Genomic DNA, 21,328 nt, shown 5'->3' on the forward strand with positions numbered 1-21,328 from the left:
AGATTATGAAGTCCCTCCAAGATTTTCCCAACAGTGATGAGGGAAGGATAGGCTTCACACAATCGAATAGGGGAAATGGGACAACCTGATGCTCGGCAGAGAAGAAAAAAGTGCAGTTATAGTCAAAAGTTAGCACAGTTTAAGAGGAAAAATGCTATGTAAAAGAGTATAGATAATATGTATTTTTAAAAGATTATAGCTTTCGTGCAGGAAAACATTTAGATTCTATAAACAAATCACAGTGCTTGTCCGTGGAAGTAAAACATCAAGGATTTCAGTATTAGTTAAGTTTTTTAACTTAGACTACATGCTATGAAGATTGCTTGGCTGTAGAGGGCTGATTTTTGGTGGGGGGTGTCAACTTTGAAGAACTGGTTTTCCTAAAACTAGTTTCTAATCTAACACTGGTTTTTACTCAGTGTCCTCTCAGATCTCTGCTCTTTCCTGTTTCTGAACTTTCTGTTCACAATGACTTCTTATCTTACTTCTCTTAAATCCAAATGATTCCCCAGGAGCAGATGCAATCATCTCACTACTTCATGATAGACTGTTAGTTACTACTGCTGAGTAAGTCATTACCTTAAAATTTAGTGGCTTACAACAACATGTATTATCTCACAGTTTCTCTGGGTCAGGAATCTAGCTCAGGGTCTCTGATAAGGCAGCAATCAAGATATAATCTGGGGTTACAGTCTCATATCAAGGTTCACCTGGGGGTGAATCCACTTCTATGCTCTCTCATGTAGTTGTTGCAGAATTCAGTTCCATATGGGCTCTTGGACTGAGGGCCTCAGTTCCTCACTGGCAATGAGCCAGACATCATGCGTAGTTTGGTTCAACATGGGCTCTCTATATGGTAGCTTGCTTCATCTGACTTAAGCAAGAGCACATGTGCATGACAGAGAGAGAGAGAGAGAGAGAGAGAGGGAGAGAGAATAAAGTCACAGTTTTTATAGTGTAATCTTGGAAATGTAATTTAATTACACTTATAATGCAATCCCATTATTTTGCTGTATTCTATTCATTAGAAGCGAGTCACTAGGTCCACCCTACACTCAAGAAGAAAGGATGACACAAAGGTATAATTTAACTGGAAGACATTTAAAAAGCTACGTACTACACAGCCTAAGCATTTGAATATTAAAATATATTATCCTATTATAAATGGCATTTCTTTTATTTCTCTATTATACCTAAGGCATTTTATTAATTTTTTACTAGGTGTAAGTTATATTGACAATTAATTTTATTGTTGAAGAAAAAAGAGGATTGCGAAATATTTATTATAAAAGGGGGGTGTTGAGTCTGACAGAGTTAGAAAATACTATCTCAGATAACATACAGTTCTAAGAGGAATAAAGCATTAGAGAGGGAGAGATTGACGATGGGACACAGAGAGGGATTTGAGAAGCCAGAAGAGATGGGAATCAACACATCAGAGGGGCTAAATTTCAATGAAGATAGAAAACTATGTATTAAAGAATCTCAGAAGAAATAACATAATTATTTTCAAATATCCAAATGGATATTTGAAAGAGGAGTTGGATATATTCAGTATTGTCCCAACTGGCAGAATTTAGGCCGATGAATGGTAATTAGAAGTCATGATGATGTATGAATTGGCAAGAAGAAATTTTTACTAATCAGAGCCATTGAAAGACAAACAAAGCTTCTAGGAAATGGGTTTAACAAACTCTATTTCATGCCTGTATAGAGTTCATGCCCATGTTCTCATCAGATGATGGAAAGATTAGAACCACCTTTTATTAGTTTTCAGATATTATGAACTGACAAATGAACTGACATTTGCCAAGAGATTGTTCTATGAAAACATCTGTGCTAGACCTCTTTTGCATTCTCAAAGAACCTGTGTTTTAGAAGAAAATCTTTGTCTTTTAGATTCTGTCCTGCTTACAAGGAAGAAGTCAGCATCTACCCAAGGTTACAAATACTGGAGGGCAAAAGATATAAACTAGAACAAGGACAATATGAGGCAAATGAATAAAGTCCATCAGAGGGTTAAATTAAATAATTCCTTCATTCAAAGATATTTGTTGGTACCTTCCATGAGCCAGCTCTGTGTTAATTATTGGGAACTGTGCTAGAGGCTAGTTACAATTTTAACAGCAGAATATCCTTATCTGAGTGAATCTAGGTTAGGGAGAGAGAAGGACCTAAACAGAACTTCTTAACTATCTCCAAAAATTTCAGACACATGATAGACTGGCATTTTGGTAGAGGTCAATTATGATTATTAGGAACATTTAATATTTGACACAGATGTGGAAAGTTTTGCTCTGAACATCTTGTGATGAGGCATAGAGAAATGCCCTTACATTGGGGCTGCTAGAAGCAGAGCCTGAGACAGGCTATTTATCCAAGAGGTTTACTTAGAGAGTAATCTTAGGACAAGGGGAACACAGGAAGCAGGAGGAAAAGTCAGGCAAGAATGAGGTTTCCCCAGAGACAAGCTTTAGTCTGATCCCACAAGGAGACTGGAATGTAAATTACACATAGAGTTCATCCTGCCTTGGGGCAAGGGGTAGCCATTTATACCCTGTGTCATTCAGTCATTGGCCACAGTCCACATGGATTTACCAGCATGTCACTTACGACCTTAATGAAAGCAGGTTCAGTGGTGAAGTAGGAACACGAATCTATTGAGTGAATTGAAGAGAAAAGGGGAAGGGAGAAATTGCAGACAGCGGGTATAGACAACTCTTTTGAGAAGTATTACTGCAAATGAGAGCAAAGAAATAGAGTTGTAGCTAAATAGGTACATGAGGTCAATAGGAGAGAGAAGATGGTGCACATCAGAAGGAGCTTGCTTTAAAAAAAAAAAAAAGCAGTGGTGTCTTACTCTTATAACAGGCAGGATGTAGGGACAGATAGGTGTGTAGCCTTGGTGAACAAAAAATGAGGGATTTCTCAGCTGGTTGCTTTGAAGTAAAGGTTTTCAGCTAAGATATAGGGAAGTAGAAAGCAGGAGATGTAAGAGTTTCACGAAGAGTTGAAAAGTAGGAAATATTTTAGAGAACATAGCAGAGCAATGAGGGAATGTTAGTGCTTATGAATTTTCAAATGAAACCTGGTATATCATTTTCCCAGGTAACTTGTAACTTCCAACAGGTAAAGGTACAAAAGAGCTAGATAGTTGGGTCTGCAGGTTAACTAGGCTTAGGGGTGGCTGTCATTAGAGTGCGTTTTGTCATAAATTAGAGAAAAAAAGATCAGGAAATTGTGAATGTTAGAAAGCGAGGAAGGAACTGAAAACAGAGTGATGTTTCCATGTCACAGAATGATGAGAAAGTGGTCAAGTCAAAGAAGTAGACTTGTTGTGTGGTGCAAAAATTATTGGAAAAGGGTACCAGAGCAAGTGAGCTTGAGAAGGAGAGATGCCACATGAAATGACTGACTGAATGAAGGAACCCATTGCAAACTGTTGCATAGTTTGTACATTGCTAGGAGGGTGTCAAGAAGCCCCCCACAACCACCAGCTGAGAAAGCATCCTTAGGGATTAAATATCTAAACAGCCTCTGGGAGGCCAAAGAAGCTCAAGAGGAGAAATGCCAAATGGGCTAAGTCAAAAGATGGGGCTTAGGAGCTATAGACAGGCAGGGGAGTTATCTGGAGCTCTGAGAAGCAGAGAGAGTCAGGGTAAAGACAGAGTCCTACTGAGATTCACAGCAGTAATAATGTCTGAGATGGGCAGTGGAACAGGAAGTAAAGCCAAAGGGGCAGAAGTTGAATAAACAAAGAATGAAGCAGATGCTCAGAGGGAAGATGGCAATGGAACAAGAGATCTGAAACTCTTCATGAAAGTTGTCAGATGCTTCTTACTGCAAGTGTCAGCCTAGGTTCAAGGCACAGGGTCAGCATGAGTGCTCCTTCCCACAAAGCAACCTCTAATGGAATCTCATGACACTAAGAAGTAATCTGTAAAAGTAAGGTTTGGAAAAGACAAACAGCATTTCATCTAGAATGGATAAAGGGACACCTGCTTAAAGTGGGCATGAAGAGAAGATTCACATGAGCTTCTTTGTGAAGGTCAGAAAGAATGTATGGCAAAGAAGAAAATGAATCCTGACTTTCTTTTTCTTTTTTTCAGATAAAAATATGTGAAAGACGTTCATATTTAAAATTTACTAAAGTTTAAAAGCAATGAAATACTTAAAAAAAAATTTGCCACTGAAATTGACCTACATGAACCAAATCTATTGGAGTAAGTCAAACAAGAAGCCAGTTTAACTGTCATTGCTGGATCTTGTTTACCTTCGAATGAGTGAGAGTTGAAGATTTTGAAGGCTGTGGCTACCGATTGGTGGCCTCCTCCAAACTATCATCTTTGCTAATACCTGTGTGCTGATAATTCTTAACTCCTATCTCTAGCCCCAAGCTCACTCCTGAGTTCCAACCTTTTCTGTATTCAACTGCCAATGAAAATCTCCATTAGCTTATCCTCTGAGCATCACCAACACACTCTGCTCAAAGGAGGTTCTTCATTGTCAATGTCTCCCAATGCCTGCATTTTTCTATTACTATTCCTTGAGATTCCAACTACCAGAGTCTCAAATGTCCCTAAACCCTTGAAGGTCATCCTGTGCTGCTTTCTATACTCAACATCCTACTGCTCATCAAGGCTTAAGAATCTTACTTATTTAACATCTGATATTTAGTTTTTGAACATTAAACTAGTGCTCACTGTCACTAGTGATTAGAAACATCCAAATCAACAAAAAATTTAAAAAAAAAACATTTTTTGGTCAAACAGTTTGAAAACATGAAAAATGTGATACCTAATGCAGTTAGAAATCAAATCAAATGAATGGTTTTGTGTGCAGTTGGTGGGAAGGCAAAACCTTTGCAGGGCAATCTGGCAATGTGCATCAGTCTTTAAAATTGCATTCCCTTTAACTCAGTCACTTCACTTCTAGAAATCTACACTAAGAAAATAAACTGGGAAATACATAAGTATATAACTGCACTTAGCATCGCTATATTTTCTTAAATAGTAAAAAATTATAAATTGCGTAAATGTCTAAACAGCCTAAAAAAGAAATTTGTAATTTCTTCAAAGTCATTAAGAATAATTATTTAGGTACATTTTTGTTGACACAAATGATACTCATATATATTTTTAGAAAAAGAAAGATTGCAAAGCAATATATTTCCATTTTTAGTTAAAAATATATTAATATATGTATCTAAACAGAAAAAGATAGTCTAGGTACTACCTGTGTAACTCTTATATAAATGTAAAATTATTTCAAAATAAAACTACTAAAGAAAAAATTGATCTGTTGAGGATTTCTGTTTGCTAAAAAAGCATATGAACTTCATAAAGTTAAATCTTAGATCAGCACACAAATATGCGGGAGTAAACTTTGAGACCATAAAAGGTAGGGTGAATGTAAAACTGCATTCGTGGCCAGGCCCTGTCTACTAAAAAACAGAAGTAACTGCCTCCCACCCTCTTCTATAGCCAAGTCGTTACAAAATCAGGTAAAATAAATATGCCTCACCTTTTTACATAGAAATGAGATAAAATAAAACAAAAAATTTAAAATAAGACACAAGTTCTAGTTGGACAGAAAATACACTTACTTAAAGTAAAACACTCCCAGGCAACATATGTTAAATGCCAGAGAAATACAGGCTAAAGGTGAGGATGACAAAGGACCGATAAGGTCAAAGGAGATGTGAAGGAGAGAGCAGGCTTGAGCCTGAATTAAATGACAGGTAAATATGAGAAAGAAAGAATGAAAAATTAGAAGATCAATTAAAATGAAAAGAATGTTCTGGTAGAAGAGCTGTAAGAAATAAGGTTGGCAAGGTTTAGATGCCACACACACAACATAGAAAATACGCACACCATGCACAATACACATACCCCCACACAACATACACACACTCACACTACACACAACCCCGTATACAACATGCACACAAACACACCATAACACACCACACACACATAAAACACACAACACCCCACATGCACACCACACAACACACATCCCACCACACAACACACATCCTACACACACAGATGACAACACAGGTCATGTGCATAAAATAAGAGTAAATATCTAATTCCTTGATCTAAAATAAGTTATTTTATGGACAAAATTACATTTGGCTGTGATATGATTTAATTTACTCATATTCCTGTCATAAAATATCTGTCTCCACCTGTCACAATTCTGCCTTCCCTCCTCCCACCACTGGCTTTGCTTCCTGCATACATTTGGGGAACTGGACACCTCCTGGTGAATGGTGAAAGTGGAGACCTCCAATGTGACTATTCTACATTCAGACTTTCAACCATTCCTCCTCTACTTCCTAGGCCGGTCCCCCGTCTGCTATCACACCTGCCCCCTCCATTGACCCACTTCTTCTTGATATCCCCTTCCAGAATGTTTAGATCCCAGGCTCTGCTCTTCTCCTAAATCAACTAGTTACCATTTTGCTTCTACTTTCCAACTTGTAAAAATGCTGTGAATTCATCACTTATCTGATATTGTGTCTTCTCCTATTCTTTTTGTGTTTATTGTTTACACTTTTGTATTAAAGTGACTTTTCTGTAATTCTGCTGGAATTTAGGGAGGGTAGGAAGATTGTTAATTACCTGTGTTCACTCTGTGTTTAAACAAGAGTCCCCATAATAAGTTCTAATTGTGGAAATGAGAAAGGAGTCTGGATAATACTAATGAATGAAACTTATTCCCTCTTGTCTGAGATAAATTTTTGCTTTTAATCCAACATCTAAGGTTTTCAAAATAAACACACACAAAAGCACAGACACATATCTATTTTACAGCCATCCCCACACACTACAGAGCTTCTGAGACCAACCAAGGAGCACCACGGTTAAAATAAAATGATCTCAGACTCTTGGCAGTAGGAGTGCCCAGCATGATATATAGCCTGTTTAGGCAAAAATAATAATAACTTTCCCCACAGATATAAATTGACTGTAAGCATGCATGACTTTGCATTTCGATCCTGTCACTATGTGGTGGAACCCACTTTTATGAAACAAACTTAAAGAAATGGAAAGAAAAGTCAACTATTTAATAATGAGCTGAAGTTCCTATTCATCCAAAAAAAATAAGAAAATCATAGATTTAAATTTCTGGATAGCATCTGGTTTTACTTTAGTCTTCAGATATTATGCAGGTGAATACTGAAAGCAAACAAAGTATTTGTTTGTTTCTGAATTTTCATTCATTCATTCTTTATTCATTTAACCAATCTTTATTGAGCAAATACTACATTCTAGGCACTGTTTTAGACACAGGGGATATAGCATTGAATGAGATGGACAAGATTCCTGTCTTTTGTAGCATGCATTCAAGCAATAGGCACAGACAATGAGCAAATTGTGATAAGCAGAAAGAGAAACAATACAAAGTAAAGCAATATACTGATAGAGAGGAAGACAGGAGAGCTATTTTAGCAAAAGTGGTCAGAGTAGATCTCTGTGAGAAATGATATTTGAGTAGACACATGAAAGAAGCAAAAGGAACATGAATAACACAAGAAAGTCCCAAATGTAATGAGGAAATAAACTTGCGAAAGTCTAGGATAGAGGAACAGCAAGTACAAAGACCTTAGGGCTGGGACAGGTTTGGTATTTGGTGGGGAAGACCAAAAAAGGCCAGAGTAGCTGTGCTGGAATAAATGAGCAAAAGTTCAGAGATTTAGACAGGACTCTTTGCAGGCCATGAATGAAGATTTTCTAGGTAGGGAGTGTAGTCTGGTTTACATTGCTGAAATGAACATCTTTGTAGCTTTGTTTCCAGAATTTTGATATAATGAGACAGGAATAGGGCTAGGAAAGCCAGTTAAGAAGCCCTCAGAGTCATCTAAGATACACTAAGGGGAGAATTACAAAGATGGTGAGAAGGGATCAGATTCAAGCTTTGTAGCTAAGTTAGAGCTTATAGGACTTGGCAATCTATTGGACATAAGGATAAGGAGAGAATCTGGAGATGGCATGAAAAACAGGTGGCAAAAACTGGGGATGCAGAAAATTCCAAGAAGGTACAATAGGAGTTTTGTTTTCAACATGTTAAGGTTAAAATTCTTACTACTCATCCAACTGGTGATATTAAGCAAGTGGTTAGATATATAAGTTTGGACCTCAGCTTAAAGTTCAGAGCTGGAAATACAAGTTTGGGAGGGTCATTAGCATTAAGGTGGAATGCAGGGCCTGGAGATCTCCTGGGGAGGGACTGTAATTTGGGATGATCAGAGGGCCCATGGGAAGAGAAGGGGAATGCAGAGGAATGACCAGTGAGGGAGGACAGGATGTGGTGTCCTGAGACCAAGAGAGGAAAGTGTTTTAAGAAGGAAGAAATGATCTCTGTCAAAGCTGCTGAGGGTGGGTAAGATCAGGACTGAATGGACCAGTGGGTCTGGTGAACTGGGGGTCATTGGTAACAAGGCAAGAGCTGTTGCAGCAGAGGAGTAGGGATCCCACCTGAAGAGAGTAAGTGGTAAGGAGAATAGGAATGAAGACATAGAAACAGTGAAAACAGAAATATGTGTTTGGAAAACTGCTTGAGAAATGTAGAATCAGGGATTTTTTTTTTTTTTTAAATGGAAGCTAACTCAGCATTTTGCACACTAAGGAACAAACCAAGAAGAAAGAAAAAAAAAGAAAAAGCATGCACATGAGAAGATATAAAAGTAGAAACAAGAGAGAGTAGGATCTGGACCCAATTCAGGGGTTGAGCTTTGTTTGGGGCAAGGACACTTCTTCCATTTCTATTCCAACCCATTCATCTGTCTCTCTAACCTTGGCCTAAGTCCACTTAATTCTAGAAATCTATGGAACTTAATGTTTGATAAAGCAAGGGACCTTTTGCTGACATTATTTTTAATCCTTATTTAAAAAATTTATCATGAGTATTTTAGCATATATGTATTTCCAGCTGACCTAAGTTTTTAGTATCACATATGTTTCATTTAAAGTGATAGTTCTTTCATATGGTTTGAAATTCAAAAGTTAAAAAAGCATACAATGAAAAAAATCTCCCTTTTGCTAGTATCTCCCAAACATGCATTTCCCTTACTTGGGGGCCAACAATGTCAGCATTTCTTGAATATTCTTTCAGAAATATTTTATGCATATACAAACATTTATATTTCTTCTTTCTTTTCCCCTTGCTATACAATTAGTGACATACAGCTCTGTTGCTTTTTTTCGCTTAAAACATCTCATAGACTTTTTGACATTGGTAACCAAGAAACATTGCCATTCTTTAAAAAAGAAATTGAGTAAGAAAACAGTCTCTATTAAGACCCCATAAGAGAAATACAACAACACAAGTAAGAAATGGCAAGACAAAACAAAAAGAAAAAAATCATACCAAAATGAAGATAAATGGGAAGGTAAACAAGGGATAAGAAATACGATTGAAAACATAGTAAAAGAAATAGAAGGTAGAAATAAGAAAAATGGACAATGGAAACTAAAAGTTTAAATGGATTAGAGAGAAGATGAAACTATCAGACTGTAAAGAAAAACAATGTACACATGGTTAGAATCCTCCCACCTGTATTGATACAATAGTAATAGTGGTGAACTAGAGTATATATTTAAATACATAATTAAAAATAAACTTTCCACACATAAAAGAAGCCATTCTAAATAAGAAACGCACACACTATGTCTGAGAAACCATAATAGAATCATCAATACAGATACAAATCCCGGTAAAGTTATCCAACCTTAAAGACAAAGAAAGACTCCATTGGGCAGGTAGGAAAAAACATCAGTCTTGCTTCTGATTCCTCACAGCAATGGTCAACACCAGAAAACACCACAGCTGTTATTCTAAGATTAAAAATAAACAATCAGAAAGCAACAACAAAAACCATGACCCAAAGATTTTACATCAAACCAAGGTGCCCTTCAAACAGAAAGGTGACAGTTTTAAAGTTGCACAAACTCAGTGACCACAACTGCCATGAGACATCCTTGAGAAACTCTCAGAGGCTGCACTTCAGTCAACTAACACCACCACAGAACTGGCTCTAAAGGTACTGTGGTGATGAAGGAGAAGGAGAAAAATGTAAATGCCATGTGAGCTGATGATATAGAGATAACACAACTAACAAACAGGGGCAGGGGAAGAAAAGGGAAGGTAGAGTCAATCTGTTGATCGCTGGGAGTATGAGGATGTGATTCAGAGTTGACACACCAAGCAAGAGAAGTGTAAACAGACTACACTACTCAAATGTAGATACTAAGATATATATTATTATGGATTAAGATTGAGTTATAAAGAAAAAGATGAAGGGAGATGATTCTAATGTCATCACTGCTGTCTAAAAAATAAATGAGTAAAAAGTATGTATGATAATATGTTTATAAAAGTAGCCAATAAAATGAGCATATATACCTTAAGTATGAGAACTGTATATAAAGCGAAAGATTTTTTAAAAATACCCTAAACACTGAAATACAACATAAAATAATGTTACAGAGCTAATACCAAACTTATCTGTTAAACAGTAAATGAAAATAGGATTACATCACTTAGCAAAAGAAAGATCTTCAAATTTTATCATGAATCAAAATCCAACACTATGCCAAGAGACATATAAAAGTCCTATAAAAGTTATTTAGTTCATATGAAATAGAAAGATGGACAAAGTATAATTAAGTGAATACAAACAAAAAGAGAACTGTGGTCCTGATAGTAATATCAGACAGAGTATACTTCTTGCCCCAAACCATTAAAAGTGACATAAAAGTCACTCTGTAATGCCCTAAATGCCCAACAGCAATACTTAAAAACAACTGGAGGAGACACATGGATAGACACAATACAGTAGTGGAAAGAGATTTTCAGTCACCTGTAAGCATATGACAAATCTATGGGACAAAAATACATAAACATTAATAGTCAAAATACAACTTATAATATCAATAAATTAGAGAAAAAATATTCTCAGTCATATGTAAGACTAAGGACTGACCTTCCTGATATAAAAAAGTTACTAAGAAATTGAGGAGAAAATATAAGAACTTAATGAAGAAAACACATGCAAAGGATATAGATTACTCATAGAAAAACTAATGTGAATAACCCTTAAATATATGAAAAGATGCTCAATCTCCATCCATAGTAAGAAAAAGTTATTAAAACTACACTGAGATGCAGTTTCTCACCAAACAGATAAGCAAAAACTCCAAGTTTTACAACATCCTATGTAGGAGAGGCTATTGTTTCTCAAACTAGCCCTGTACATGGTAGGCAAAAAAAGACCAAAAAAAGGCAGACACCACCAGATCGGTAGGTGGCAGGTATAATAAAGAAGATAATTTACATACGAGGCTTGTACTAGGTGCTGCAAAACAAGTATATTTCCATACCCACCTTTTAGAATCTTAAAGTTAATATAAAAGCCTCAACTGGGGTTCAGTCACATATTCAGCCCAGATGATCTTAGCAACACACTACTCTCTCAAGGCTGCCTCCTTGAAATAGTTGCTAGTGTGGGAACAGTGGGCTGAACATACATTTCAAGGAAAGAGGAGGGGTGGGATCTTCTGCTTGCCCAGGGTCCAGCTCCAGGGTCAATTGGTGTCATGTTCTCTTGATGACCTCTTCCAACAGAAGCATTCTCTTATACAGCAGGTAGGGTGAACTTCTGAGGATGAACAAAAGCAATGCTCTGCAGGGAAGAGGCCGCTGTGGCAAATCTGAAGAATTTGGGGGTTGTCTGGGTTGTCTGTGAAGTATAATCAGTAGGTTCCAACAGTTCACGGTGTGCAGCAAGAATTTTCTTGATGAAAAAAAAATTGGGAAGCATTTATTATTAGTGTTGTGTGATTTAACAAATAAAAATACAGGTCACCCAGCTAAATTTCAATTTCAGATAAACAATGTATTTTTTAGAATGTCTCATGCAATATGTATATTCACTGCAATATTTGTAACATACTACCAATATGTCTAGTTAGAGTTTGGTGGCAAGTATACTTCGCATAGGATTTCAGTTGTTTGTCAGACACTCCACCTTTACCCTCCACCCCTCCTACCTCCTGACAACTTTCTACTTTGATAACCACACCAACTTTGCTTCTAATGCTCAAGATTCTTGATCCTGGGCTATTCAAATGAAGGCTGAGAGGAAGTCTCCACGGAAAGGTGGTGGGCCTTTAGCAGACTTCTAAAAGTGCCTAAAGAAATACCGAGGCTAGGGGTACTGTGAGTATGGAGAGCAAACAAGGCAAAGAGATGGCATCCAGCCCTTGCAATAAATGAAATCTATGTTTACTAGTAATTACAATAGGAAGAACTAGTAATTACAATAGGAAGAAATGTGTTTCTGCTTCATTCTGCTGTAGACAGCTATAAGTGGCATAATAGCTTCCTCTCGGGTAAAGGTCAGATATGAAATTCAACCATACCCTCTAAGGTTTTGTTATGTACAATTATAGGGAAAAAACTAAAATAAGAGCTCTGCAAAGATCTGTGGAGCCCACCAAGAGCAGCCCTCCATCTTGGATTTGAGGAAAATGAGAACTGGAGAGGTGTTGTCTCTTATTCCAAAGCATAGTCGACAGTATCTTCTAACTGGAATGTATGCCATTTTCATTACGTTATGTGAAACATTAACTCGTAAAAGGTATTGTGATGATTTTTAGACACAATGCACATTCTTTGAACTCTCATCCTGAGGTGGTATCTAAGTCTTCTCCCATTAAATCTGAGCCAACCTCAGTGACTTACTTACAACCAGTAGAATGTAGCAGAAGGGAGTAACACAGCTTCTGAAGGTACATGAGAGAAAGCTAAATAGCTTCTGTCTCACTCATTCCCATCACTCACATTTGGAGTACTGAGCTACCACGGGGCTGCCATGTTATGAAGAGGTCCAGGCCACATGAAGGGGCCACATGTACATGTTATAGCTGATAGTCTCAGCTAAGGTTCTAGACAATGGCCAGAATCAACTGCCAAATATGTGAGTCTTTGTGGCCCCCAGACATTGAGTCACACTTCCCTCTCTGCCTTCTGCCATTGAGTCTTCCTAGTTGAGCTCCCAGACATTGTGGAGCCATTCCCACTGCACTGTGTCTGAATTCCTGACCCATAGAATCTTTGAGCATATTTAAATAGTTGTTTTATGCCACTAAGTTTTGGGGTAGTTTGTTGTGCAGTAGCTGGAATATGAACACTTTTTTTCCTTTATTATTAGGACTTTTAAATGTGGAATGAAGAGGAAAAATTCATTCCTAGTCTATTTTATTTGTACTTGAGGCCAACTGAAGCCAAAACACTGTACTTGATTTGAGAAGAAAAATGAAATAAAACCTGGTTTGAAATTTTAACTTTCTGTATCACAGATTCACTGAAGAACAAATATAAGGCAATCTCAAGAGGTTTTTCTTTTTTAAATGTCATGAAATTTTCAGATGATAAACATTTGCTTAGCAATACAGTTCCTAAGCAAATATCTAGGCAATTAATCACACTTATACAAGACTCTCTTGTGGAGAAATTTTTTTGTTGTTGAAAAATATAGCTTTACTTTTAAAAGCATTAAAAAAGGGGAAAAAAAAAAAAAGCAAACCAGAGCCTCATCTACTATAAAGTACTGTATGGCTGATTTGCTTTCATGATGTAAATTTTTTCTTTTCTAATTTTCTAAAACATGGCAGCTTGCATTGGTGTGAAGTGTTTTCAGCAGTGACTGAATATGCCTGATGGCAATCCAGGAGGGCAGACAGACACACTCAGGAACAAGGAAAACCAAGATACTGTATTAGTGTTTCTCTTAATTTCCTAGGGCTACTATAACAAATTACCTCAAACTTGGAAGCTTAAAACAACAGAATTGTATTGTCTCACAGTTATGGGGGCTGGAATTCCTAAATCAAGGTATTGTCACATTCTCTCTGAAAACTCTAGAGAAGTTCTCTGCCTTTTCTAGCTTTTGGTGGCAGCTAGCAATCCTTAGCATTCCTTGGCTTTTAGCTGAATCACTCCAGTCTCTGCTCAGTCTTCATGGCTTTCTCCTCTCTGTGTGTGTCTGCATCACTCTCCTCTTCTTATAAAGATGTCATATTGGCTTTAGGGACCCCTCACTTTAGTATGACCTCATATTAACTTTATTATATCTGTAAAGACACTATTTCCAAATAAGGTGACACTCACAGGTACTGGGGCTTAGGACTTGAAAATTTGGGGGACATAATTTAACCTACAACAGTGTCCTAAACAGAGATCTAAATAATGGCCTATGGTTGTGGAGAAGAAAGGAAAATTAACTGCAGGGTACCCCTTTGCTACTTCTTTTGCAGCCTGAAGAATCTGGATTTAAATATTGACTAGCTATAAAGCTGTGTAAAAGCCATTTCACCTTTACAGAGTATTTATCTGTAAATAGGGTTAATTAAGACAAGTGCGACCACAGACCAGCAACCTGAGCATTGCCTTGTGAGAAACTCAGGCCCTCACCCAGACCAACTGAGTTAGAGTTTCCATTGAAGCCAGATCTCTAGATAATTCAAATGCACACTGAAGTTTGAGGAGCACTTAGCACAGTCCTTGGGGCATAAATATTTGCCAATAAATGCTAGTCCCCCTACTCGTAAATACCACAAAACACTTAAATAAAACAGCTGAGTTTACATTTAATTTAATAACTGTGGACTAAAATGAAAGAGAGAAGGGAAGAGTGTAGGCTATTCTCAAAGTACTTCTTTCAAAAAAAAATAAAATTGGTTAACTAGCCACAGGCTGGTAGTGAGACACTAACTTTTGAAATATCTTAACTTTTTTTTTAAATTTAAGAAATGACTGCTCACACCAAATGTGAAAAAAACAAACCCCAGAGACAGGACATAGCTCAGACACATTTGTTAAGATTCTGTTACCTGAAAAAAACTGGTGAATTCGTAGGTCACTGATGTGAAATTCTTGTGAGAACTAAAACAACTATTTAAGTATAAAAACAAAACAAAAGCTTGGGAGTCATGTCTTCATACCTCAGAACAAGAAAAGCTTAACAAACTGAAAATCAATGACTTTTCTTAGATTTATCAGAGAACTTAGGTCACAGGATAAACCATTGCCCTGAAAACTGGAGAAATGGGTAAATACAGAAAATACAGAGAATATAGACCAATTTTCCTGAAGCAGAAGTTACTGGAACCACAACAGGCAGGAACACTTAAGTGGTATCTTTAACAAATTGCTGGAAGCTGAGGATAGACTAACTTGTGAGTGAAAAACTCCTGCGGGCCCAATCTAAGCAAGGGTCCTCCACATTTTTAAAAATCTTTACCTCTAGTATCCCCATGAGGTTCTCGCCATAAAGACAGGAGAAAAATCCCCTTGTGTTTGGCTGGAATGGGAGGAGCAGCCATGTTGAAATATGTCATAACAAATGCCTACCAGGGAAGAAAAAAAGACTTCACCAGAGTCTTATCCGACCTGGGATAAGGGACATTGGTAAGCTCCAACCCCATCTATCCTGCCTGTCTCACCTAATGAAAAAAGAAAAAATACTGAGAAACTCTTATGAAGGTCACGGCCCAGGGGTACAGACTCACTGAAATAAAGACCTAATTATAGGATTATAGAATGAGTCCCCTCCTCCATACCTTAGCCCCAAATCAATAGGCCTCCTACATAATAACAGATTATTACAGCGAAAAGAACCGCAAGGCCCTAACTCTATTTAAGAAGGAATTCCTAGGGAAGCCCAAAGACAACAGGGAGACAAGATCAAGGACACAGAGGAAATTGAAGCCTCTGACACTTACAGCTACAGTAAACAATGAACAGAGACTGATTCCTAGCCAGAAAAACATGAACTTTATACCAAAGGCCTAGCTACCTCAGATAAATGTATCTATTACTCAATAACAAAAAGTTATAAGCCATAATGCCAAAAAGGTAAGAAAAAACAAAATCTGAAGAGACAAAGCAAACATGAGAAACAGACCCAGATATGGTAGAGATTTTGGAATTATCAGATCGGGAATTTAAAATAACAATGACTAAGGTGCAAAACAAGACAAAACGAAAAACCAAGCTCATAGATACAGAAAACATATTGGTGATTGCCAAAGGCAAGAGGTAGGGAGTAGGAGAAATAAGTGAAAGGGGTCAAAAGGTAAAAAGAATAAAAATTTAATAAATTTAAAAAAAATAAACAGGAGCTATTATTACTCATCCAAAAAAAAAAAAAAAAGTAAAGAAGAAATATAGACTTTCTCAAATAAACAGAACTGAAGGAATTTGTCACCAGACCTGCCTTGTGAGGAATTATAAAAAGTTCTTCAGAGAGAAGGAAAAGAATAAAGGTCAGGAATTCAGATCTATGTAGAGAAAGGAGGAGAGTCAGAGAAGGAGTAAGTGAAGATTCTTAGGTTGTCCTTCAAAGCCCTTAATGACAGTGTTGACTATTACCTGAAGCCCATGTTCTTGGAAAGCAGCGAAAATTAAGAGATTTCCCACACTTTGAGCTCTGGAAAATGACACACTGCAAGGAATCCCTCCTCCCCACATGACTAGATAAGACTCACAGGAGTCCTTGTGAATATCTATGACAAGGTCAGAGGCAGACCCTCTAAATTTCCATTCTTTGCCTCATAAATGAGATGAACTATTTTGCCCCACTGATCAAAAGGAAAAAAAAAAATGCTTGTTAGTTAAACTTTGGTTAAGTTTCTCTCCTGCCCCCAGGTGACTAAAGTTTGGCCTACCTTCTGCCCGAGTCAGTAAGAGGGTTCCTTCTGAGAAGAGGCTGGCCTCAGAATTAAACATTCTCTGACCTACTCTTGGATCATCCCCCACTTTCACCCCACTCCTGTGTACGTGGGTCTCTCTGACCTTATTTACTCTTTATAAAAGAAAATCCCTTTTTGCCTAACTCTGGAGACGGATCTTGTCACATTCTCCCTATTTCTATAGCCACACCCCAAACCCCTTGCAATAATCCTTTTGAATAAATCTATCCTTAATAAGTCAGGATTTGTTTCTTATTTGACCTAAATTTGGCCTCTCGATTTAGACTGGCTCCATGTCAGAAGCTTGCCAAGCTCACACTCCCATCTCTCAGAGATCAGCTTGTCACTGTTCAGGCTGAGCAAGTTTCCGGGAGGGCTTTCTTTGCCTTTTCTCTGCCTTGCTCTTCAGGCATCTGAGCAGAAAAGACATAGATCTCTGCATTTGTTGCTGCTTGGACTATCTGCATGTGCTTCTCTCAGTCTAAAAATATTTTTTTCTGCTTTCTCCTTTTGTTTCTTAGGCAAACTTGGATTTTTTTCTCCTTTAATTTTTGTGTAGAGGCACACTTACAATTTTACAATTAACCTTGCCTAGCATAGGGCCTCCAGACAATAGCTTTAGATGAAGAATTAGAGTAACATTTGTTTTAGGAAACAAAGGGGCTGTACGTTTTGTACAGAACTGAACATTCTGAATTAAATCAAAAGATAATTTTTGGACGCTAGAGTTTTGCTGATTTCATTGCCAAAGTTGTGATGGAAATCAGTTTTTCTATGTTCAAACTATGTAAAATTCTGTCATTTTGAATTGTCTCAAGTAGGTTTAAAAGAAGCACTGTTTGAAGGTTTCTAGAAGAAACCAAATAATGTACCCCATGTTTACTCATCTAAATTATGTTTGGTCCAATGCTTCCCTTGTGCAAGGTACTAGACATGAGATGAAAATATAAAACTGAACAAATCAGACATGGCTCTCTCCTCTCATCTCCTCAAGAAGCTCATTTTTCACAGGAGATACAACTATTAAATAACTAGTTGACATTTTTTAAAAATCACAAATATGAAAAGTGCTGTCAAGGAGAACTAAACTGCCAAAAGGCAAGGAGTTGAGTAAGGTAGGGAAGGATGGGTATGAATGGGGTTTCAAATAACTCAAGGAAAAGTTAGAGAGATATTAATCTAAGAAACAAGAAAGACTGACTGGTAGATGAGTGAGCTACAAGGATACTGGTACCTGGTGCCCAAGGGCTCCATCTATACATTAAGTGTAGGTATAAGTCCATAAGCAACTAGCACAACACTCATACAAACTAAGCACTTAGTAATTATGCTCTGCATAAATGATACGTCAACAAGTTACAGTATACATCTCAAATTCTGAAAAGTTTGCAAAAGACGTTGAGAATTACTAATTTAAGAATTAAGAGGAAAGATATATTCAGGCATCTCCTTGGCATTTTTTACATTAGAAGATTGTTCTTTAGAATGATGTTTTTAAATGATATCTTATTTATATTTGGCTATTGTAATTATTCAAAGATGAACTGAGGAAACACTTTTAATGAGAGAAGGGAATGGGGGAGAGGAGGCAACAGGAAATTTAAAAGGAGTCCAAAAACAAAACAAGAGAAATAGAACCAGCTCATACTCAAAGTAAAAGTCACTCAAATCTTATTCATTCAACATGCATTCAGCATACATTTATTAAGGTTAGCATGCTAACCCATGGGCTTCAATGAACGCAAATCAGCCAAGTTCCCTAGAACTGGATTCCAGTGGCCTAAGATAATCAATGAAAAAGTAAGCTCATAAAAAAAAAAAAAAAAAAGATTCGTTCAGGGAGTGTGAAATGCCTAGACCTTGATTATTATAAAGTAAAGGCATGGAATTTGTTTCCCTCATTCCTTTACTGCATCCTCAGAGATAATCCCTCATAATTCGGGCAGACTTTGACACACTTCTGTTTTCCAGGTTTTTCTTTTCAAGGAAAGGAAAAAAACTATGACTTGAGTGGGATAACTACCATCTTCCTTTAAAAGTTCCATAAGTCATTTTAGAGTCCACTCCAGTACACATGTAATTTAAATAAATAGATTACTTGCTCTGTAAACAATTTAAGACTAAGTTTCCCAGTTTACTCCTTCAATTCTAGACTTATCTATGTAATATGTAGCTATCACTCACATAGATAAATATACACACAAATATGCTTTTGGAAACAAAAATGAGATTGCAACCTACACATTCTTCTTCAGCTTTCCCTTTGCATCTAATACCCATAATTATACTGAAGGTATATTTGCAAATTAGTCCATATAGATCTGTACTGTATTTTGTTTGTGGATGCACCATAAACTTTTTCTCCTTTAATATTTAGATTGTTTTCAATTCTCTGCCATTCAAACAATGCTGTGATAAGTATTCTTACATATTGTTATATCATATCTATTGTGTTATTTATCTGTGGGACAAATTCTTGGAAGTGAAGATAGTGGGTCATGGGGTATCAAAAGTTAAAATGCTGATAGACATGTCCAAATTACACCCTAAAAAGGTTGTAATAAACTGCTAACAGTATATATGGGTGTTTGTCTTCAACACCTCTCCCCTTCACCTTATTAACACTTTATTAATAAATGTTATTAAGTAAAGGCATGGAATGTGTCTCCCTCATTCCTTTACTGCATCCTCAGAGATAATCCTTCATAATTTGGGTGGACTTTGACACACTTCTGTTTTCCAGGTTTTTTATTAGTAATTTTAAAAATAATTGTCGATTATAGGAAAATGAACAGATAATTGTTATTTAAATTTGCATTTACCTGGTTATTAGTGAGGTTTAGATCCTTTTACCAGGTTTTCTATCATTTTTTATCAGTTGTATTTCTTCTGTGAATGGCTCATTTATATCTTGCTCATTTTTCTATTGAGTTGCATTTCTTTTATTGATTATTAGGAACTCTTTATATACCAATGATATTAATGCCTTGCTTGCTAAATATTGCAAATATTTTCTCCCAAAGTTGTCTCTTATTTACATAATATATTAATCTATTCATTTATATCAGTGTTTCTTAAACTATGGTTGGTGGGATGCCTGCAAGAGAATCATGTGGATGCTTGTTAAAAAATGGAGATTCTGGGACCCAAGCACTATATGAGAATCTCCAGGAACATGACACGGCATTTTGTATTTAAAAATAATCTCCAGGTGGTATAACCATTGCTCCATAGTTGCTTATTTTTGTCTTACATGATTATATTTATAAAATATTTTAAACTTTTGAATATATTTAGACTTCAAGTCATCTTAGTTTTTGTTTGTTATAATGCAAAAATGTAAATTAATTGTATTTTATTTTTAATGTCTTTATTTTAACCATGCCAGCAGCATTTATTGATAAACCATTCTTTTTCCACTAAATTAAAGCATCATCCTTACATATACGAGATTGTGACATTTCTCATATTCCTGTACTATTTAAAAGAAACATCTCTTTATTCCTTTTGTAAAATATCATATATTTATTAGAAAAAATTTATAACATGGAGGAAAATACTAATAAAAAAAGTTTAAAAAAAATTTAACTGTAGTAGATTGAATAATATCCCCCCCAAATTCATGTGACCTGGACATGTGACCTTATTTGGAAATAGGGTCTTTGCAGATGTAATTAAGATGAGGTCATACTAGATTAGGGTGGGTCCTAATTTAATCATTAACATCCTTAAAATGGCAGACCACAAACAGAGACTAGATTACAAACCAGGGAACACCAAGGATTGCCAGCAACCATCAGAAGCTAAGAGAGGCATGGAACATATTCTCCCTCAGAGCCTCCTAAAGTACCAACCTTGCTGACATCTTGATTTTGGACTTCTGGACCCCAAAACTTTCAGTGAACAAAATTCTGTTATTTTGTACCACCAGTTTGTGGTGGTCTAGGAAACCAATCTACCAACTATTCGTAAATAACTGTCTTTAACATTAGATGAGTATCATTCCAGCCTTTTACTGAACTGTTTTAAAATTTGAGGGACCTAGGTTTTCAAGGTTTCTTATCACAGATGAATAGTAATGTCTCTTTTTCTTTGGGGAGTTGACAGTGACAGTTTGTTTACCATACAGGGCCACAGCTTTTGTAGCTAGGGCTTGGTGGGTTTATTGGTTATGTGCAAGGGCTTTACAACATAGATACACACTCCTGCTCTGCCTATGGTGCCTGCTAGTTGTGTGCTTGGACAACTTCTTTACTCTCTGACCTCAGCGTCCCCCTCCCTAAAATGAGAACATCAGTTAATAAACGCAAAGCATATAAAACAATGCCTGGTACATGAAGCCCTCTGCTAAGCATTGGCTTCCACTCATCAAAGCTTACTTTATCTCTTGTAATCTTCACAACCACCTCATAAAGTGTAGTTATTTCCATTGTACAAATAAGGAAACTAAACTCAGAGAGGCAAGCGATCTGCTCAGGGTCACTCCAATATAATTTAGGGCTGCCTGAGAAAACCAACTTAGAAAATAAAGCAGTTAGTTCGGGGCGAGGCATGATTTCGTTCGC

The sequence above is a fragment of the Pteropus medius genome, unplaced genomic scaffold, assembly GCF_902729225.1.
Source record: "Pteropus medius unplaced genomic scaffold, Ma_sr-lr_union100, whole genome shotgun sequence".
NCBI classification, from domain to species: Eukaryota; Metazoa; Chordata; class Mammalia; order Chiroptera; family Pteropodidae; genus Pteropus; species Pteropus medius.